Below are 24750 nucleotides of genomic sequence, written 5' to 3'. Positions count from 1 at the left end.
ATGAAATCACAAGACTTCAACTCTAAAAAGTTTGCAAATATTAAACCACCTTATTTACTGTCTTCTAAACCTGCCTTGCATCTGCTGCAATATTTTCTTCCCCGGGTTTCTAACAGCATTAATATAAAAATTTAATATGTATATGTGCTGTGAGGCAACTCAGAAGAGAACTTTAAAAAATAATGATGTCTTTTTTTTTTTTTTGCTTTTATTGTTATTTTTAATTAACATAATAATTGCACACAGGGAAGGGGGAGCAGGTAGGGAGGAGGTGGCAAGAAGTTGATTAATAGATACTACCTATTTTCTAATAAGGAATAAATTCCTTATTTAATTTTACCTCTAACAAAATCCCAAAGTTTCAGTCCTTTTACAGAGCCTGGATATGCCCATTTTTCTTGGTTCACTGAAAGGATGCTTGAATAGAAGCACTTCTCACCATAAATAAACTGTGAAATGTAGGTGAAAATTAAATTTAGTTACAGCTGCCAGCCTTGAGTTTTTTCTTGATGGTGGTTGTCTCACTTAAACAAGCACAGCTGTTTGTGACACTGGAGATAAACAAATGTTACTACCAAGGAGGACCGAACTGCCTAGAAATGGGGGAAAAAAAAAAAAATCTGTACTTCCTAAGGTTACTGAAGAGCTGCTGCCAGTAAGTTGATTATTATGACTTTTCTATTGTAAGTCTTAATTGTTGACCCTTAGTTCCTAAGTATGACCTGGAAAACTGGAAAAATGAAAATGACAAAAACATTTATTGAATTCCTACTAACTTCTACATAGTTTACAAACATCTCATATTTCATAATTTTCATAGTTCAACCTCCTTTCCCCAAATTTTCATCTTGCTGGTTAGGCATTAGGCTCCCTGACTGATAAATGAGAAAACTGAAGTTCAAATGGGTTACACAACTCATTTTAGGCTACAAGTGTAGTGTAATAAAGAGTGTAGAATTTGGAATCAGAAAGCCTGAGATAACTCATTTAGTACCTGTTTCCTTGGGCAATTTATTTAACTTCTCTGTAATTCAATATCTTCCTCTATAAAATGGAGATAAGACTGCTATAAGGATTAAGTGAGATAAGAAATGCACTCCAATTAGTGCTTGGCACAAGGTAAGTGAACAAAAAATAATATTGATAGCAGAATTGGAGAAAACACTTCATAGCATGAATTTTATGGTTGGGCATGGTGGCTCACACCTGTAATCCCAGCACTGGGAGGCAAGGTGGGTGGATTGCCTGAGCCCAGAAGTTCAAGACCAACCTGGACAAAATAGCAAAAACCCCATTTCTATTAAAAAAAAAAAAAATTAGCAAGGCATGGTGGTGTGCATCTGTAGTCCCAGCTACTCAGGAGACTGAGGTGGGAGGATCACCTGAGCCCCAGAAATTGAGGCTGCAATGAGCTGTGATCAGACCACTGCACTTCAGCCTGGGTGACAGAGCATGATCCAGTCTGAAAAAAAAAGTTAAAAAAATCTTTATAAAGGACTCTGATAGCAGAGTAATGTGACAAGTAGAGGAAAGAATGGCATGAATTCCAAGAAGAGTTGGAAATACGATGGTAAAGGATTATGGGGAATTCCTAGTGGAGGTTAGAAGGAAAAAAAAAAAAAGAAGAACCTATTTAAATACTCACTTATTACTCACAGTTAAATTTTAAAATACTAAAATATTTCCCCTTACAATTTACTCAGTGAGGTTAATGATAGGTTGAAAATGATTTCACAATCAAAAGATATCTATTCTTCTGACTCGTCAATTGGGTGTCTTGTTAGAGCACTGGCTAACAAGGTAAATGCTCAGATAAAGCATGATTTGTTTAAAGAGAATCTTCATTTTCAATAACATTTTATCATTTATGGAAGAGACACACTTCTATCATTTAAATATTGAAACCACTGCACTATGAAAAATGTGTATGGCTTCTTTTTTGCATTACCTGAATGTTATTTTCATTTTTTATTTTTTTTTAATTTTTAATTTTTATGGGTATATAGTAGGTATATACATTAGATGTTTTGATACAGGCATGCAATGTGAAAAAAGTATATTTTTTGGAGAATGGGGTACCCCATATTTTATTGTATGTTTTAGAAGAAACCTAAATAGGGTAACCTTCATGTTGCTGGCAGCTATATATTTTCTGAAACCTAAAATATGTGGATGCCATGAAATCACAAGATTTCATGGAGAATGGGGTATCCATCCACTCAAGCATTTATCCTTTGAGTCACAAACAATCGAATTACACTCTTTATATTTAAATGTACTACATGTTACTTATTTATTTATTTATTCATTTGAGACAGGGTCTTACCCTGTCACCCAGGTTGGAGTGCAGCGGCACAATCATGGCTCACCACAACCTCAACCTCTGGGATCAACAAATCCTCTCCCCTCAGCCTCTCTAGTAGCTGGGACCACAGGTGCCTGGCTATTTTTTTTTTTTCTTTGTATTTTATAGAGACAGGGCGTCATTATGTTGCTTAGACTGGTCTTGAACTCCAGGGCTCAAACAATCTGCCCACCTCAACCTCCCAAAATGCTGGGATTACGGGTGTGAGCCACTGTGCCCAATCATGAATGTTATTTAAAGCATAGTACTGATGCTTCTAGGATTCTATTGGATTTTGAAAAATGATAGTACTCTATGTTCCAAATTTTCCATACTAGACTGAAGTTTACAATTCTTCAAGAAGCTTTTCTTGTTTATTAAACACATGCAAGGAAGGCTGAAAGTTCACTTCAAATATATTATATACCAAGCTCCACGTGCAACACTCTTTGATGTACATTGAACCAAAGGAAAGCACGCAAACCATGCCATTGTATCAGGGTCATTTAGGAGGATATGTTTATGGTGCCGGTTACAGGCAGCTTTGTCCATTGCTTAAACTAGGAACATTTATTCCTTATCAATATTTAAATGAGCATACTATTTGCAAAGCATTGCAAATTATTGCCCTAGGGAAGTCATAAATGCAAAGAATCAAACTGCATAGGAGAAAAAGGACAAAGCCAGCCCATTAAGACAGAAGTCCCTAGAGGAAATGAAAATGGCACTACTTCCTTCAGCATATCCTTATTTTCCCACAGAAGGGCCCCTCGCCTGAATCTTAGCACTAAAAGTTACAAAAGAAAAAGTAAAGACTTGAGACTTCCAAGAGCATCCATTAATAGAATTTAGAACTGAGTGATTCTGGTATGCTTAAAATTATGGTTTTAAGGCTCAACTACTGAGGTTTCCATGAATTTAGTTAGTTTCACAAAATACTGTTAGTTTGAAATGATATAAGGTTATGCATAAATAGTACAGGTAATCCTGGAGAGGCAAGCAAGGCAGAAGTTGGCGATGAATCCATGCATTTAGTCATCCACCAATAGGTTCAATCATGAGTAGAAGCAAAAAAAATTAGAAACATCAGGATGCAGCCCACTTTTTCAACATACAGTTGATGTAATTCAACAAACCACTATTAAAAAGAGGGGAGTCATTGCTAAATATTATATGTAAATACTATACCTCCTCTCCTAAATGAGTAATAATACTTTTTTGTTTTTAATTGATGTAATATATCATTTATACATGATCTTTTGTGATTCAAGACTTTGACATGACATTGATGAGACACCAAACATTAACAGAAATACTCACAAAATTTAGCTATACCACTGTTAACGCCTTATCTTAACAAGACTTCCATTACTTTCCCCACTTAATAACTAACCTGGTGAAAAACTGTTACTACCCACACTTGATTAAAGAAAATGTGGAACAATATTCAACCATAAAAAAGAATGAAATCCTCTCATTCAAGGCAACATGGATAGAACTGGAGTATATTATGTTAAATGTAGTAAGACAGAAAGAGAAAGGTAAACACTACATGTTCTCACTAATGTGGAAGCTTCAAAAAGTTGATGTCACGGAAGTAAAAAGTAGAACAGTGGATACTAAAGTCTGGGAAGGGCAGGAGAAAGGAGGGAAGAGGAAGAGATTTGTCAAAGGACACAAAATTACAGTTAAATAAGAGGAGTCAGTTCTAGTGTTCCATAGCACTATCGGGTACGTATAGTTAATAATATGTGATATAGTTTCAAATAGCTAGAAGGAAGATTATTTAATGTTCCCAACATCAAGAAATAAATGTTTGAGATGATGGATATGGCCACTGCCCTGATCACATGTATCAAAACATAATTATGTACCCCATAAATATGTGCAATTGTTATATGTCAATTTTCTAAAAATGTTACTATAAATAAAGTGAATAAACACAGATGGGCAAAGTTAAGAATTACCCCACCAAGGAATTTGCACATCATGAAAGTGTGTCAATATGATAAACAAGTTCTTCATATGCAATATGAGGATGCCAAGTCCCAAACTATAATACTTTTTGGTTGTGAAAATAAACAATAATAATCTAAAGACATCAAAAAATGGCAAACTAACTGGATGGAAGAACTTATACAAGTGGGTCATTGACATGGGATGATGAAGCTGATTCTAGATGACAGCATGTGAAGAAAAAGTTCCTACTCCCAAACTTGCTGTAGTTACGTATCAGTCTAAAAACTGGAAAGAAACTTTATTACAAACTGCCTACAGTAGTCTTTATTTACCATAAAATAATGTTTAAACCCCAATTATATGTCTGGTTAAATGGTTTTTAAGCTATTGAAAACAACCCATTTAAATGAATAGGGAATTATATGCAAACCATAATCAAAATAGCTTACTCTAACAGTATTATCAAGATGGAATTGTGAAATAAGTATGGAGGGTGAACTCGAATTTGTCAAGAAAGGACTGGAATTATAATAGACAACAATCCAGTATCCTTATGTATTACCTTCTCCCTACTGAGGACCACTGATCTAAAGATATAAATTAGATTAATAAATTAACACAATTTTAAATTTTATCTTATAAGCAAATTATGACCTTATCTGTACTGTTTGTTGTGTGATAAGCGTCCCTGTGATGATAACGAACTCGTTAACATTTTTCAGTCTTTTCTCACCATCTTGGAGCCTCTGGGGCCTACTGGGAACAGGACTTCTAAAAGAAAGTATGTCTGGAAGGCCGTGGTCGAAGGCCATGTTTTTGCTGGCTATAAGCAGAGTGGGTCTCCAGATCCAAAGGGAGCTCATTCTTCTCAAAATTGCAGGTGTTTATGCCCAAGAAGAAACTGAATTGTATTTGGGTAAGAGTTGTGCTTATGTATACAAAGCAAAGAACAGCACAGTGACTCCTGGCAGCAAACCAAACAAAACCGGAGTCATCTGAGGAAGGTTCACTCAGGCGCACGGAAACAGTGGCGTGGTTCATGCTAAATTCCAAAGCAATGTTCCTGCTAAGGCCATTGGAATCCATGTGATGCTGTACCCTCAAAGATTTAGACTAACGAAAAGTAAATAAATCAAAGTCGATTTTTCAAATCGGCCGGGTGTGGTGCTTCACGCCTGTAACCCCAGCATTTTGGGAAGCTAAGGCGGGTGGATCACTTGAGGTCAGGAGTCGGGAGAGCAGCCTGGCCAACATGGTGAAATCCCGTCTCTACTAAAATTAGAAAAATAAGCCTGCGGTGGTGACGCGCACCTGTAATCCCAGCTACTCAGGAGGCTGAGGCCCGAGAATCACTTGAAGCCAGGAGGTGGATGTGGCAGTGAGCCGAGATCGCGCCACTGCACTCAGCCTGAGTGACAGGGCCAGACTCTTCCATAGGTAGGTAGGTAGATGATTGATAGATAGATAGGTAGATAGATAGATAGATAGATAGATAGATAGATAGATAGATAGATAGATAGATAGATAGATGGATAGATAGATGATAGATAGATAATAGCCTTTGGTTAAGTACTATTTGAATAGGACAATATAATAGGAAATAAAAGTTTCAGAATGAGATTTATTGGGTTCTATTACCTCTACTTGTCAGATACTAGCAGTGAAACCTTAAGCAAGTAAACTAACTGCTCTGATCTTTAGTGCCTTCACCTTTAAAAGTAATAGTTAGAACCTATTTCTGATAGCTGTTACTGGGAGAGAAGGTGACCATATACCTAAACACTTAATATGATGCCTATCAAATACTAAAAATAGTAGCATGTAATTATCAAACTGCAAAACATATACTCTTAGTTTTGGTCTGACCGCTCAATTTAAATGTTTAGATACTTCAAAAATTATGCATTTGGTGACATTTCATAACTAATCTGATAGACAAACCTTAATTAATAATAATAAAGGTAAAGATAAAACCTCAACACTATAAAATCATATGAGTATATACATATATGAAGTCTATATGTTTATGCTTAAACTACCATAAGCATATGGGAAGCATCCAGGAATTAGATATCTTATAATACACCTAAGAACTAGTGTTATGTATATTTTCATTTGTTTGTTTTTATTTCTATATAAAAATCTGAAATGTATGTATTTGCATTCCTATTTTAATTTCTTGGTCATAATCAAAATGGCCCAAATTATGAATTTCATAATAACATTTGCAAGTAATTCAGTAATATGCAAACAAAATTCTTATGAGTCTATTGCATTTATAATGAGTGCCTACTATGTGCTAGAAAGTATTTGAGGGTTTTAGCACAAATAGATACAAAACTATACACCACAATAATCCCAAGGAAGTAACTCTTAGTTACGAGAAACTGAATTCATTCAAGTTATAAAGTCTATTTATGACTTTGAAAAATCGTGATATCATCTTCTATCAGCAAGTATATAACTGCATTTTAAAATTTTAACAGTGATCAAAAAATACTTCACATTTTTTAGTACATAAGTGAAAATGCAACAAAAGAAATCCACCTGAATGTCTCTTCCTGTGGTGAATTTTAGACATGAGATGCTTCTGTAGCCAAATGCCCTGGAGAAAATCAATTAGATCTGATTTTAACAACCTACTACATTTCACAATATAATAAGGGAGAAACAATGTATATTAACATAAGACACTGCAATAAATGACAAAGGAAGAACAATAGTATTCTGATATAGGTAATATTATATTATACTGATGAGTTCACAAAATGTTGGACAGACACCAAGTTTTTGTTAAATGGTTGAATGCCTATCTCAAATTTATTTTCAAAATGGGAGACTACAGAAAATAATCATGTAGGGGATCTCGAGATGCTTGACCACATGTCTCAAAATCACTGTGTTTGGAGACACTTGGTACAGAATAATTATAAATTTTGTATTTAGTTTAAGAAAATTATGGAGACTTAGCCATCCTAGAATGCTCTAGCCTACTTAAAAAGAAATCAAAGATTCGACAATACCCACTATAATCTTCTATAGAATCTCCTGTTTTCACAGAGAATTGCATGACAGTTACTATAGATATTGAAGTCATTATCCCCCCCAAAATGGTATTTATTTTACATATGCTATGATTATGTTTGTCTTATCTTGCTTCTCAAAAATTTAACCATGTTAATCTATCATTCAAATTTTCTTTGAAAGTTAAAATTAATAAAATTTTAATAAATGTTATATGTATATAAGGACTTTGTAATTTTTCAGAGTTCACAACTTCTTTTAAATTATTACAGTGTAATTGGTATTTCCTTAGAAAGAAAAGCAAATTGTGATAGCAAGAACAAAAATAGATTTTTCTTCATGCTTTGTAAACTCTTCTGGTAAGAGAGTTTTAAAAATTCAGTTGAGAATTCTAAACAGATAACAACTTTTTTTTTTTTTTTTTAAACACAGTCTCACTCTGTCACCCATACTGGAGTGCGGTGGCATTATCAGAGCTCACTGCAGAGCCTCAACCTCCCAGGCTCAAGCAATCCTCCTCTCTCAGCCTCCCAAGTAGCCTGGCTAATTAAAAAACAAAAATTTTTTGTACAGATGTCGGGGGGTCTCACTATGTTGCCAAGGATGGTCTGTAATCCCAAAATGCTGGGATTACAGGTGTGAGGTACCTCACCTGGCCCAGATGACAACTCTTGAAACACACCTTAAAATTTCTGCAGTACTTTCAGATAACTAATCTCATTTCTACCTTCACAACCTTTTGAAATAAGGAGAAAACTTATCAGTATTATGCCCACTTTATATTTGAGAATCTGGAGTTTCAGTTTCACTAATCCAACATCTCTCACCCAGGCAATTCACATACGTGGAACCTAAAATCGAGTTTCCTGACTCTTCTTATGACTCTACGGTGTCTATACATTAGTTAATCTAAAATCTAGAGGTATTGTGATAATAAAATACTTCCCTTGGATATTAATGACAATTTCTTTTGAAATAACATAATGATATTTTTGTGGGAAACATTTCCTAAAAATTATACTTGTTGCTAATGCTTTAAAAACTGAGTTTTTGTATATGTATTGATAATTAAATTTTCTTGCTACCTTAAGTAACAAGTGTGAACTGGAGGAGATGAAAATATTTCCATTGACAGTCGTAACTATTTGACACACTGTGAGATCCGAAACATTCATTTCAACATTTGACAACATATAACAATCTCAATACTGTGAACTCCTGTATAGTTTGCTATGGGCAAGAGACCTGCCGTTACACAAGCCTGTGGATAGACTGGTCTTGGTAGAATCTTATTTTAAGACTCTTTAGGCCGGGCGCCGTGGCTCACACCTGTAATCCCAGCACTTTGGGAGGCCGAGGCGGGCGGATCAGGAGGTCAGGAGATGGAGACCATCCTGGCTAACACGGTGAAACCCCGTCTCTACTAAAAATACAAAAAATTAGCCGAGTGCGGTGGCGGGCGCCTGTAGTCCCAGCTACACGGGAGGCTGAGGCAGGAGAATGGCGTGAACCCGGGAGGCGGAGCTTGCTGTGAGCCAAGATTGCGCCACTGCACTCCAGCCTGGGCGACAGAGCGAGACTCCTCTCAAAAAAAAAAAAAAAAAAGAGTCTTTAAAGCACTGATTTATGCACAATTGATCTGATCAGCCAGGCAGTCAATGTGATTTATTAGCTAAGATGGCCAAAATCCTTTTTTCTCCTTTTTCATGCAGTAGTAACTCACCTCATTAGAGGTGGAATCATTATAGGAAGCTACTGAGAAATAAGAAGTTGAACCTGCTGGCCTGACTTCTTATTTCTCCCCCATCTGTGGATCTACCAAATACTAATAGCTAGACACTAAGACCAGAGCTGCTGTGCACACATGCGGAAGCCACTGTACTAGAGACGGAGAAAGCAGATCAGAGAAGATTCTAATATTCTTCTACTTTGAAACATTTCCAGATATCAAGCTCATTCATTTAGCTTCATGAGAAACTCATTCATTTAGTTTCCAGCAGATATTTTTTCTTTATTTAACTACAGTAAGACAAATGACTTGTATTACTTGGTAATTATGGTGCCTAACTAAACATAAGACTAACAATGTGTATAACAAGAGTTGGCAACCTACAGTGTACATCCAGACATGTGTACACACAAATGTATACATACGCTTACACTCCTAATGTTACACAAGATCCAGTTGAACAGCCCAAACAGGTCCATCTGTAGACAAAATATACATTTGAATTTGCCAAGCACTTATATTTCCTATAATATGTTGGGGAAGGATCTATAGCTCTCATAGGTATACATCAGTACATTTGGTACAAATGTTCCTTCCTCTTGTTAAAGTCTAGCTCCCAGCCAGGATACCTTAAGTCCCTACTGATTACTAGCTATCTCCTTAAAATTTGTTAACAAATAGTTAGAGAAGGAATGTAACAGAGTAATTTATGTTCATTTCATGAGATAACTCTACTTTAAAACAGAGTACTACTCAACACCTTCGGGCCCTTCCATGCAATCTTCCACTAGGAGTGCAAGGCCAGGAACCTTAACTCTAGTAGTCTAAGCTATGCATTTCGCTTTGACTTGATAGAAGATTCCTCCCTCCCAACACAGTTATTTTGAGAGCTGTGACCTGCTAATAGCTTCCTTCTATATGGTATCTGTCTCTAAAAGAAGGAACACTTTGCCACTTCCCTGCCCACCCCCGATGCACAACAATAAAGTCAATAAGAGACTACTTAATATTCTACTATTAACAGTTTAAAAAACACACATGATTATTCAGTACAAAAATGTTGAGGAATAATACATTAATTCACCATATATGTGCTATATAAATTGTGAAAAGTTTGGATTTAAAAATTCAGATTTACTTAAGCCCAGTTACATAATTTCTATACAGAAGTACATATGGCCACTGTCTTTCAGTTACTCTGACAAATGAATGCTTTGGAATATACTGAATGAATGTGCAACTTTTAAGCTGAGCACTATTTCAATAACTTTAAAATGCAACAATGAACAAGACAATTTGTCAAATATGTGAATATTTTTATAACTCTTTCAGGAGGTACAATACAACCTATCCTTATTACCAAATAAGCAATGTCAAATGACAAAAGTTTTAGCTATTGTACTGGTTCGAAAGAAATGCAACGTGTGTATGTGCACATTTGTGCTGTGATACGTACATCCATGAGTAGGCTTACAATCACATATTCAACAGAAATCTTTACTGAAAGGATTACAGGTGAATATTTTTGTGTCAGAACATCAGTAAGAGGAAATATAATCTAAGATCTGAAGTTATTATTCTTATCAGACATTTGCTATTGACCACATAAACTTTTTCTTTAACCTTCTTCTTAATAGAAATTGATCAACGGCAAGTAGCTTCTCCTGATTTAGGTTTTTGTTTCAAAACTTTGGTTGGATTATTATTTTAATAATTACCTATTTACTGCTACAGTTAAAACTTCATGTTTAAATACATTTTATAGTTTACATTATAATTTACACTACAATTAGTATATTACATTATAACTAGTAAATAAGGACGTTATTGGCCATTTTGATTTATTTATTATGTCCCATTCTTGAAATAAAACTTTGCCTATATTCTTAACGGCTTAAAAGAATAGTTTCTTTTCCTTTAGTTAATTGTATTTTCTTAGCAGCAATTTTATAAATAGAATAAGACACTCCAGGGAGAATACTGAGCTGGTATATAGTGGCCTTCTTGTTGAAATCATTCACCCTTTGGACTTGTGAACCACAAAGCCCCCAGAGCTCAGCAAGTCCCAGCATAGCACATGCCAAGTCATGTCTTACTGCTTTCATGTAGTCCTCACATTCTACCCCCCACCCCAGTATCGCTAGATAGCTCAATACTGATGAGTATAGCAACAACTGAAATCATAGTCTATGGAATACAGTCCTGCCATCAAGCACATGTTGTTACTATATAAAAAATACAAATTCATCTGAAACTTAGGACTACTTGGGATGAATTTTTAGTTTGAGACCCCAAAGATTCTTAAAATTGTCTTGTGCATTTTTTTTAAAAATTGATATGTAGTCTAGTCATTCTCAGTGGGCTACTGCAGCCATTTAAACAGTGAGTGTACAATCTCCGCCTAGTTAAACTACACATTTACATGGCAAGAGTACCAATGAGTATGTTTCATCAAACATTCCTGGAAGCTGTCTGGCCAATAGGAGTGGTTTGAAACGGTTTTCTAATCACTGTTGAAATCACTGATAGTACTGTCTGTCCACACTATGACAGACAAAAGCTGAAATGTATTAAACATAGCAATCCATCATCCTGCAGATGGGAAGCAGGAGCCAGCCGAGTTCAGAGGCAGTGACTACCCGCTGCTTAACAAAGGCTGGAGTCCTGACAGTTCAGTCCCTTCCTTGCTCTTCGCGACCACCCCTCCATCTGAGATGAATGAGTGTAATCAATGAGGGAGAAAGCCTGCTGAGGACCTCAAATTCAAACATTGTTACATTTAAAGTGCTGCTTTTTTTTTTTTTTTTTCCTAATCAGAACTGTTGCTTAAACAGTGTTCTCCAACTACAAGAAGACAAGCATTTAAGTGAATGAATGAACAAATGAACTATAGATTCAAGAAGCACATCCTTAGAAAATACTGTCCTGGCATACCATTAAGTTTAGAGAGCTAGCTTTGAAATAAAGCTATGATCCTAATTCAGAGGAAGTTTTTTTAAAAAACCACCCAATTAAGAGTAAGTTTACATTGTTTGGAGCAAAGGAATAGTGATGTTCTCTTTGAATGACCAAGAGATTATTTTTAAATCAGCACCAAATACAAATAAAATGCTATTGGCTAAAGTTCAATTCGTTTTGCATACTTGTTTGTAATAAGGACGTATGAGTCACAAAATTGCCAAAGGGAGGGAAAAAACCCTCAACTGCTAACAGCACATTAACAAAGTATAGAAACGAAAGACACTTTTCTTTGGATTTCAGCCTTGTCATTTCCAATTTTCTGCTCCTTGGACATGCTTGTATTCAAATTCTGGAACATCTATTCAGCATATCAATCCTAATTAGACAATCTGGGTCTGGAAAGGATGAGAGCTGGGTCATTTGCATAATTTAATCATAAATACTCAGTGATACATATTTCCAAATGCATTTGTACAATTATCTTTTCATCCTTGGGGCAATGGTATTAATATGATTAGGCAATATTTCTGGAAAAAACAGACAAGTATGCACTCTTTTTAACTGCAGCTTAGGGCGATATGAAAAATTAATTAATTTCTGAAGAAAATCAATTTCTCTACGTGACCACATTAGACATTGCTAAACCAAGACTCAGAAACCTCTCTCAATCACTACATTTTATCAGGCTCTTCTAAATTCTGATTAGTATTTGAACAGTTCAATAGCAAAACTGGTAATGTATCAAAGAGCATCTTACATTTTGAAGAGATCTTTCTGCCTACTTTCTTTTAGGGCACACACTCTGCTTTACTTTAATGCATTGTTATTTAACCAGTCAATGAGAAGCCTGTGCTTTTGGTGTGAACTCATCTTGACTGATCTTTTATTAATGTACATTAACCAATTTCAAGGACAACAGGATAAGGTTACTTTGGAAAGGCTTTCTCAAAAAATGGATTTATATTCATCTAAAATAATCTTCATTCACATGGCACTGTTTATTATTAAAAAATTAGATAAACCAAGTCCTCTTTAAAAGTACCATTTTCGTAAGAAAAACATTATAATATACTTAGTGGAGCTCTAAGAACCCAGGTGGCTAATCTGATTTTTAAAAAAGAGATTCTGCTTTGTATGTTAATTAGTGCAAAAGAAAGAAGTCACATTTGTGAGTTTAAATGCACTATTCTTTTCTTTTCAATCAAATGAAAAAGTAGAAATTACTGCATGCAAATATTCAATATTCATTTAATTTGCATAAAGGTGCTTGAACAAATTTTTGATTCTAACAAGCTCATTTTTCATGCGTTTTGTCTTTCATCCTAATCTAGCATCTGTCATTCCTTTTTGAAGTTATTATCGGCCCAATTCCCTCTTGGACATGGTTGCTGGGTGACCGGTATCTTAGCACCCACTTTGACAGGAACAGATGTGAAACTGATCAAGAGATTTCCCAAGGGTACCTGAAATCACAAACAACTTTTGTGAAAAACAAACAGCATTCCTGTCATGGGCCCTTATTTAACCCACTCTTCAAAAAAAAAAAAAAAAAAAAGAGCAAAAAGTTTACTCCAGATCAAATATGCCATTTTAATTTTATTTCCTAAGCTTGGAATAAAGTACTGTAATTAATACAATTGTATTATATTTCACAAATTTGAATTTAAGAGGTCTGTTCTAAATATCAATAGCTCAAAAATCCAGATTTTGGTCTGTTTTTGGCTAGACGTTTATAGGTAAATTTCATGGTAAAATGTTTCTATTTCATGCACAATTTCACTAGAGTTTCAAAAAAAATAAAGGTGGGTTATGATGATAATTTGGATGATAAGAGTATTCAAGAAGATGAAATTTAGTTTGGTGTCTAAAGGCTTCCTATTTTGAGTATCGTGTACAATTCTGTGCAGTAATAAGGATTACTCTACTTTTAGAGGATTCCCTACAAAATAAAACTTCCCCTCTCCTTTCATGCATTTTATAGCAAGAGTTTTTAACGTGTCTTTATTTCCAGTTCATGTGGTGTGTAACATCAATCATTATTGGAAAGAGAGCTAGAAAGTGCCTCTGAAAGACAAAAAATGTCATAGAAACTTCATATCATCACCATTACAAAAGTCAGATTAGGTTGTCTTTTCTGAAATAGATTATTTCTAAGACCAGCACAATGATCTTATGATCTACCTACTTTCCTTCCTTCCATCACAGAGAGAGTGGAGTGCAATAGCCATGTTAAATCACCATGAAACTAGTTGGGGTAAACTTTTAAATGAAATTAGGTATATAATTAAAGATTGGTATCTTATAAATATGGCATCAAGTGATACTAGGAAACAGCCAAAGAAATGATATGATTTTTCATCTTCATTGAAATGGTAAGTATAAGGTCAAGGCAGAAAAAATGTTAATTTACAGTGAAAATAAGTGTTTGTGAGTTTTCTTGTCACTTAGCAGCCAACAGAAAAAAAATAAACAATGCATGTTTAAAACTCCAAAGAGTTTTTCCTGGATGATCATGACTTATGATAGTAAGGAAAGTGGTATACCTTCCATTGGCAATTTTAATATTTTTCCTCTATTCCAAGAATTGATTTAGTATAATTATTATTAGGGACTTTTTTGTTTGGTTCTTATTGGGAAATAACCAATAACCACTTATCCAAAGGGTTTATTCAATGTCAAGTGAGAAAAAAGTAAAAAGTCTTTGGAATTACTTTTAATTTTTAATTTGAAAAGAAATTTGCTCACCTCAATTTCAAAACCCAATGATGGAATTATTTAATCATCATAATTGTAATAGCATATACATGTGTTGCCTCACTATCTATAAGATGTTTTTTGTGTATATAACATTGAGAACAAGTCATTCTATATGGAGAAGTAGGTCTTGATTCTATAATCTAATGGTAGTCATTTAATACTGTCAAACAAGTAGAGATGCTATGACCTTACGCATGTATATTAGTTATCCATTTGCATTTATATGACATAGCATAGTCCAGAGATGAAGCAAACTACTACACACCTAAATTCTTCTTTATTTGGAACAAATTGTTAACTTCAGTTGTCCAACTTAGGCCCATTTCACATAAGTAAAGTGAATCCAGCTAAAATAAAAATATCTTTTATGCATCCAGTTTATCAGTGACCACCTTCATTTATTATTAGTAGTAGCAAAAGCAGCATTCTGGAAACCCTGTCAGACGGTCCAGCTAAAAGTAAAATTAGATACATAACCATTTAAAATGTGACTGTAAGAAAAATTAAATATATTCCTAGAAAAATCCTTATTTGGAAATGTTATAACTAGGAAAATGTCCTGAAAAAGTTTCTTCTCCTACTTGGACTGACTCATTAGTAAAAAGAAATTGATTAAAAAGTACAAAATAATTGTTTTTATATCTAATTAAATTTCGGTTTAAACTCCTTAAATCTAGAATGTATACATAAAAGGAAGAATTTTGCTTTGAAAAGTAACATTTTAATAGCATGAGAAAACTTAAATAGCTGCAAAATTTTGATAGCACTTTGGCTGAACTGTGAAGTATCACTGATGAATAATATTTTTTTAATTTCCTAAGAATATCAAGGTACTAAATATGGTAGCCAAACAGGTGTTAACAGAAAGAAAAATCAAATTTGACCCAGAAGTCTCCAATATTAAGGTTTGAATTGAGATCAGTTCATTCCTTTCCCATGGGGTAACTTGTATAAATGTAATTCTATAGTTTCATAAAAGCAGGTCAACTTTCTGTCCCTGGGGGTCTGTTGGCAATTTGAAGCACGGAAGCACTGTTCCTGGCTACAAGTTCAAATCTGCATGTACCATACTGTCAACAGTGTGTAAGAAAAAAATCAGTGAACTGCAGACATATATTCATCTTTGATTACAGTACAAACTTATCAGAGCATTCTTAGAGGGTAAGAATAAAGGTGTCAGAAATGGCAATCATAAAATATTTTGAAACTATTTTACTTACTTATACTTTTTCCTACCAGAAGTTGCAAAAAGTAATGTGAAATATTTGTATTTATATAAATATCTAAATGCAAAGATGAACTTTTTACCGAATACTGTGTGCAAGGTTTTATATTTTGTACAAAGTTTTTTTAATTCCACAAGCTTTAGATGAAGCAGAAACTTTTAAGTCATCACTGTTTTATAAGCATCTTTCTACATTGCAAAAAATGTATGCATGCTTGCACTCTTACCGATGACGTAATGACTTGACATATGCCATGGAATTATTGAGAAAGTAATTGATTTCAATTTAACTGGATCTTTACTAGGTGTTTTCAAAGACAATTATAGTCCACTGCAAGAAGTGGTAATACACATCTCCTTATGTAGACCTGCAGATTAACCCACTGACCTCATTCCTAACTCATCTCATTGATGGCAAAGCTTTTAGAACGGTCTCTTTTCCTTTATGTTATGAAATTGTTTTCCTATCATTTATTCACTGATTCTAAAGGATATGCTTGCTCTAAGTGCAAGAAGCAATGAAATAAACCAATAAAAGAAACAGACCAAGGGCATCAAGCACATTTAGTGTCATTTAATAATGTGCAGATTCTAATACCCAATCGTTTAATATCTAATTTATACAAATAAAATAATTATTATACATACATTTTTAAACAGAGAATTTAAAGTACATTATCATAAAAAAGGTTTAGGAAAATTAAGCTATGTTTTTAATCACTGCCTTAATAACCATATAGCCTTGCATAATTATATTTAAAATATTTAAGTATAAACTACTTTTTTAACTCTAACATTAATTCTATTTTTTCTGTTGTAATTCAGTAAAATAGGAACTGTTTTTCCATATACTGTTTCATGTTTTTATGAATTACAAAAAGGTAAAATTAAAGCCAACTGTATTTTCCTAAGTTATTTGTCCTATGGACTTATATCCTACAGGTATGTATGTATGTTTGCATGTGTGTGTGTGAATGTATTCCTACACAACACATATACATGTATGTAAAGGCTCTTCTACCAAATGTATGACAATTATTTAAAGCACAATTATAGAGTACAAATGAGCTAATGCTAACACATATAAAAAAAATCCACCACAGGGTTCTCTAAATTACTGATAAAAATTTTACACTTGTTGCACACACAAGAACATCTATCCTCATATAAAATGTGTGACAGGTAATATGAAAAATGAAAGTGTTCCAGCTTACTCTTTTAAAATCAAAAGGCACTATTTAACTGTAAGTTAATAGTTAAATAACTGTAAGTGTCTAACTCAAGAAGATAATATCATTTTGAAGAATCAAGTTAAAAAAAAATCCTAAATTTGAAACATAAAATGGAAAGTAATACTGTTGAATGCATCAGTATATTTTAGCAGAACTATGATGGGTTCAAAGATTTGGTGTACCTTAAGTGATTTACTTTGTTCATACATAAACAATATGTTTTTAAAATATAACACTATGAATAAAACAGTCCATTTATTGTTGCTATTAATAAAATATCAGGATACAGTTTCAGATTTTAACAAAAGACTCCATCTGCCTGATAAGTGAATGTAAAACAGTATTTCTTAGTTAACATATTCTAGAGATTTATTTTCGTTGCCTTTACTTAAGAAATGACCAGTATCCCTTAAATGGAATTAATAAATATTTACTGCAAATGCTTCTATATGTTTCCATAAAATATCTCCCTTTCAACTAGCACACTTTCTTTCTTAAGATATATTTTGTTTGCCCTTGAAGAAAAATAATGTTATTTTTTTCCTGTTGTAACTGGAAAGGCAATTTAATTATTTAGGAACATTCGATACCATACAAATTCAAAGATCATTTAACACTGTGACTTCTTAATACTTCATGTTTACCACTCACATACCACTCATATACCATTCATATATGCTAAGGAAACAAAAACATTTCTCAATTATTCAATGTTACCAATCAACATCAACCAATATACTATGTGGCTTATTGCAGTATTTGCTTCATGAAAATCATGCTTTAAAAGTATATCCATATTTTTTTTTTTTTGTCAAAGATATAGGCTATTTTCAAAATCCACTGCAGGATTCTTAACGAGCTACTTACAGACAAATCAAAGTATATTTATTTATATTTTTCAAATCATAGAAAATATAATCACCACATTGCACAATTTTTTCTCCCTATCTAACTGAAATTTTGTAACCTTAGACCAATAGCTCTCCAGCCCCTGGTAACCACCATTCTACTCTCTGGATCTATGAGTTCAACTTTTTAAAATTCCACATGTAAGTGATATCATGCAGTATTTGTCTTTCTGTGCCTGGCTTATTTCACTTTGACTTCCTGCTAGAAAAATGTAATGTATTCCAGGTATTGTATTCAACCTATGTAATACATTATTATAGATGCTTCAGTTAAGTACTCTCTCTCTCTGTCTCTCTCTCTGCCTCTCTCTCTCTCTCTCTCTCTCTCCCTCTGTGTGTGTGTCTCTCTCAGTATCAATCACCACTCTCTAAAACTTTTTAAATAACTGGCTATTCAGTGTGTTGCTGTGCTTGTAGTTTACGACACTTCAATATACTTATAACAACAAAAAAAGACCAATTAAACAATGATATAGTGAGATTTCCAGTTTAATGAGTTGTCTTTGACAACTTCCAATCAAGTCACATACATTTAAATGTGCAGAAGAATCCCAGCTTGAAATCCTGGATCGATTCCAAGCCAATTTGGATCAGAAAGCAAAAGGACCACACCTTTTAAACAATGCAGTCGTTGGCAAATTTAGTGTTCAATATAGAAAGAATGAAAGATGATTTTTTTAATGGGTGAATTTGAATGCTTTTCTCTTATAAAGGAAATCTATGTCCAAATAAACCAATACATTTTAAATGCATTTGGTTCAAGTCCTTGACTTTGGATCAAGTGGTGATTTGGGTCATTATACATGATGTGACATATATTTTTAAATTGGACATTTATCTGCTATTCATTAAACTAATTTTAATTATATCATTAATTTGAAAAATAATGACCTTTTTATTGATTGTCTAATAACTAATTTATAGTGGATTGAAAATTCTTTTCATTGTCATTTGTACATTTGTATATAAAGATTATTCGCTGCCTAAAACTAGCAACACTGGACACACTCTTAACAAAGTCTCAGAAACCGCCCTAAAAAGAATAGATATAACAAATAAGGTAATCCATCAGTTAATCTAATAATAACTAATTAGTGGACCAAATATAAATATCTTATCCTTGGTATTCTTGTTTTCCAAAGCAATAATTTGGTAAACTAACATACTATCCTAATGAAGTCATTCCTGTATGTGACATTTGCTAAAAAGCAAATATCAGCAAATGAAAGTTAGTTACAAGACAGCCACAATAGCAAAAATTACTTTTTACTAGAAATATTTTTGGCAAATTGAAAAGACGGAAACAAGAAATTTGAACAAAATGTTTGCACACAGCCTCACTATGCCTGAGATGTACATTATCTGTGCAGATCAGAGCCTTTGCTATTACACTTATCTGAGCTCCATTAGGTGGGCTTTTAATTCATAGTTTTCTTCATTAAAAATTTAATTATTGAACATAACAAACATAATAGAGAAGGGTCTCCTTAATGCAGTCCCAAAGCCTGAAAATATAATTGTATTCTTAGCTAGAATATTCAAACTACATATACTATATACATATATTAATATACTACATGTAATATGTAGTATTTAGACACATGTGTGTACACACACACACACACACACGCACGCACATATACATCTCTCAAACTGGCCAATCACAATGCATTACCTCAGTAAGAAAATGGCACATGCTGACATATGCTAAGGTCATCCTATTTTTATAACAATTCAAACATAAAATGATAAAACTTTATCTTAATTACATTTTTAAATACCCAAGCCAATAATATCAATTTTTACATTTCCTGTTATTCTAAAGATATATAACGTGATGTGACTTTTTGTTGTTGTAGTTTTTGGTGAACGAGCTGAAAAGAAAGTACTTGAAAGATAATTTCAAACAAAGTTTAACTTTTTAAAAGAACCAAGTAACAAAACCCTTAAAATAAAAATGCTTAATGAAATCTAGATGACTCACCTGTACCTATTTAGAAGGCATAGTTCAAACTAATTTCTTCAGACAAGGATTCAAAGGGAGACAATTTACAACATGTGAGAGTTTAATTTCCTATTATATTTTGCAATAGTTGTTTTCTATGTTGCTAATACAATGCAATCTAAATGACTATGTTACTTGACTGACAAAAGCAGTTGTATGAAGCAATTTAGTAAAATAACTTGGAAAGATAAAATAATACTAATTGATAGTTAAAACACAAATTGTTCTTAAAATAACAACTATTTGGTTGCACATTAAGCTAATTTACAACTGCTACTTATATTCTAAAAACAAAACATTAAATGAGAAACAATAAAGCATATTATGTTTTCGTAAGCTATTGAATCACACGTAGTAAATCGCCAAAGACAAGAGTGATTTATGCTCAAATCCTGCCAAGACTTTAGTCAATAGGGTGTCACATCTCAGGGAGTTGGGGGATGTAGTGAGGCAAAAAGAGGGTGGCTAATATTTGTCCCAGTAATTGACATGAAATTTGAGTGAAATTTAGTAGAATAATCCAAAAAAAAAGCAGATTTGAACTAAAAAAATGAAGATTTTAAAATCATGTGTCAAATGTGAATACCAGAATTTTTCTAGAGGAAAAAACCCTGTGGCGTAGTTTATTTTATATAATGTTTGAAGCTTCACAAAATGAAATATTATATGTGTAAATCAAATTTCTTACATCAGAGCATTAAACGTGGAGTTCAGAAAGTAAAGTATCATCATAACCATGTTCGCTTTTGACAAAAATAACTACGATGTTACGAGAGACTAACTCCCAGAAAAACAACAGGTTTGAAAGAGATTATCCAAATAACTCATATCCTGCAGTATAATTTGATTGAACAAGGTAAATTCTAGGTTAGAATATTCTTATATTTTATTCATATACTAGTTATTAAAGTGTAATTTGCTAACACTTTTAAAGCATACAGAAATAAGTTTTGGAACCAAGCAAACTTTCATATTTAAGCTTTAGTCTTCTAATTATGCCCTATTCTTTTTGAAATGATATAAAATGAGACATTAGGCATTATTGGAAGCACTAATCTACTGCAATACAAAAACTTCAAAAGCAGAGTCTCTCTTCATTTGAAGCAATTCTTTTAATTTCTCTGTGCCAAGTATTGTAATTATCTGTTAGAAGTGAATCTATATTTGTGTTAAACTTTCTATATCAATGCTTAAGTCTGTGTCATTGAAAAGCAGGCAACAGGGCAAATGTTGAATAAATATAGACTGGTTCGGTTTGCCATCTTTATTAAAACTCCTAACCAAAAAAAAAAAAAAAAAAATAGAGTCAAGAATTGGAAAATATTTTGTACTTCTTACACTACAATTTCATTCATATATTACTACGGAAACATAAAATTCTTCCAATATTTTGTCCATGGATGGTATTTTAAGACAAAAGAATTCTGTTTGTGAATATATGTATGCGCCCATAAAATATATAAGAATAACTGGAATCCACTTAAGTTAAATACTCCTCAAATCTAGAGTTACTTAGAACCTACATCACAACCTTGTTTGAAAGATCCTGAGACAAAATTATCTTCTTACAATAATGAAAGAAATGAATATTTTAGATAACATAATAAAACAGGGTCACTTTATAAAAACCTGGATTCATGGAAAATTGAATCCTAACCCAAATCTACAAAAAGGGAACTGACTCATACAAACAGAGATTTGACCGTGTGCATAATTACTTTTCTTTTTTTGTTGTTATTTAATAGTAAGCAGTTAATTAACTGACCTCTGTTGCAACAGCCAAGTTCATGCAACTAATGTTTAGTTTTAAAATAATAATTGTAGGAAGCTGATCAAGGACAGACTTTGCCCTTTGACAACTTTTAAATATATTTCCTTATGTTTCTTTCATGTTTTGAGACCTTTATTTTTTAGCTTTACTGTCTAGCAGGTGATAGTCTCTTTTTCATCTCCTTGTGGTAATGACAGATGGCTTCAACATTTATTCTAGTTTTCATAGACAGCATACTAATGCAATAGCCCCAAGCAAATTAAATCCACTCTAAGGTTTGCTACTAACTTACTGAGAAACTTTGAGCAAGTTTATGAACCTTACTTTTCCGTAACATCATTTTGGTTCCTCAAAATCCCTGGTATCATGATTCCATGCTATTAAGAGATAGATATAGATTCTGTAAAAAGCTAAGAGTGCTAAGATCTGATGTTTCTCATTTTATATAAATTATAACATGTACATGTATAAATTATATACACACATATATGGGTGTATATATAGTACTTTTATATAGTTTCCCTTCTTGCTCAGCTTCTCTTATACTCTACATAAATTACTCCCTTAGCCTGTTAAGTAGCTAGAAGAAAAAGAAACCGAAGTGAAATAAATCAATACATCTAGGTGAATAAATAAGGTTCTTCATAGCAAAGATATAAACTGGACTTGAATGAAAAAGGTAATCAAAATTTTATAAATGCAAGATGCAAAACATTTCAAAGCTTTCAAAGTTAAGAAATAAGACAATAATGCTTATTATAATCATTAAAAATAATAATATAAGGTAAACAGTATATTTGGTGAAAGGGAGTTCCATTACAAGTTCTCAATTTCTTCAATCAGTGGCAGAGTTAGGAAAATCAAGGTAGGTATTTGCAACTAAACACCTTCTCAAGTTAACGACTACAATATTGCATGTATTTAAGTTAGAGTAAGCTTTTTTTTAGTTGATATATGATCAAATTCAATACGAAATAAACAAACTTACTGCCTTTAACTTAAAAATAACTTGAAATAGGGTTTTAGAGCAACACATGTAATTGCAAATTATTAAGGCCAGGTGATTGAAACATAATTACAGTAGTGATGAGATATCTGTGAAGAGATAAACAGTTCCACTGGATTTGACTTATCTTGGCTCTGCAAGTTTAAACTCCAGATCTGTTGTTAACCTCAGGGGGAAAAAAACTTGAAAAAAAAATTTAGTTAATAACTTTAAGAATATTCTCCAAACACATGGTGAGGACTTAAAATCTAGGCAAAAATTCAGGGAATAAATCAAGTTTAACACTGATTATAACATTTATTATAATGCAGTCATTGAAGGAAGTTTTCTCCAGCAATTTTGTGTTTATGTATGTGTATGTGGAATGGACGTTAATTATCTAGTATCTAGTGTGTTGTAAGAAACACACAAAGAGGATTCCGAGGAGAGTAGATGTTTGATTACTAAGGAGAAAAAAAATAGTAGCTATTCACCAATTTCCTGGATAGGCAGACAATTTTATAACTATCATATCTGAACTAGCTTCAAATTTCACCTAGCTTTCTTCGTAACTCCAGAACAATTTTTCTGACCTGATTCAAATAGTTTTAATATAGATTTGGGGCAAATATTTTATATTCTGCACGACCAACAACTTCAATTATCTGAGTAAATGACATTTAGTGATCTTGCTTCTGCAACCCCACTACCCCCCATCTTTACTGCCACCTGTCCATACATTTGGGCGCGCGCGGGTACACACACACACACACACACATAACATTTACCCCTAAATAGTCGAAGGTTCAAAGCCCAAACACACCCATGTCCTGTGGAACGAAGGGTATCTAAACACGGAAAATAATTTCTGGCTAGGTCAGGATAGGACTTTTGCTGGACTGGAATTAGAATCTTTTTCGTTTCTCAGCCTTCTGGGGCACTAAGCGAGAAGTCTTTCTCCATGGAGAAAAGAGCTAGCGCTTTTTCAACACAATTTCCTTGTTACACTTCCTTTCCACCTAAGTTTCCCTGTCTCTGCGGGGGCACACACCAACTCCGCTCCTTCTCTCAATCTTCAAACTTATTTGGAGGGTACCGAAGTTTCCGCGCAAATTTTGCGCGCAGTTCCCACGTGCCCGCTTCAGGTCTTCAACTTTCCCTATTCTCTTTCTCCCGGAATCCCACTCTGAACTTTTGCCTCTGCATTTCCTTGCAGCGAACCGTGGGGACAAAGCGGAGCTGTGAAGGGGGTGGAATGATCATCTCTAACCCGAAACTGACAAGTTGCCCCACTCCCGCCCCCTCTCGGTAGATCCTCCCCCACTGAGCGTTCATTAGCATAAAACTGGTCTGGCTGGGGACCGGTCCCGCCGCCTCCTCCGTGCGCGCGCTTTGCCGGGCTGGGGAAGCCAAGGAACAGAGTATCAGGCCCGCTGAGCATCCCAGTGCAAAGTGTGCACCTGCTCGCTGCTTAAGCTACTAACCTTTAAGAAAAGAAAAGAGAAAGAAAGAAAGAAAACACACTTTGGAGAGAAAGAGACAGAGAGAGAGATCGAGAGAGAGCGCGCTTCGTGGCTTTCCTTCCTAATCTCTCCAGTTCAGCTTCCATTGAATCTCGGGCACTCGGTCACCTCCCCCTACCTAAAAAAACCTGCTGGTTGCCCTCGCATCTGCCCCGGGGCCACGGCACCCCTTTATTTCCTTTGCACACGCACTCATTCACACGCGGACACACGCACACATGCGCCAACACACAGACCCCTCCCCTCGACGGGCTTCCCCTCCGGGCTTCGGAGCTCAACTCCCCGGAGCTCATCCCCCGGGACGGCCCTGGTCTCTCAGCCTCGCGG

At 34.1% G+C, this 24750-nt stretch overlaps 1 protein-coding gene across 1 annotated transcript in view; it reads right to left on the bottom strand.

The window, feature by feature from the left end:
* Positions 1-24750, bottom strand: part of DACH1 (dachshund family transcription factor 1) — a 433308-nt gene that overhangs the window by 406867 nt on the left and 1691 nt on the right. The window lies entirely within an intron of this gene.

Source organism: Colobus angolensis, unplaced genomic scaffold (genome assembly GCF_000951035.1).
Source record: "Colobus angolensis palliatus isolate OR3802 unplaced genomic scaffold, Cang.pa_1.0 Scaffold94, whole genome shotgun sequence".
In the NCBI taxonomy this organism is placed as follows: domain Eukaryota; kingdom Metazoa; phylum Chordata; class Mammalia; order Primates; family Cercopithecidae; genus Colobus; species Colobus angolensis.
Note: the sequence above shows the minus strand (reverse complement) of the source record. Positions and strands in the feature narration are given on the sequence as shown.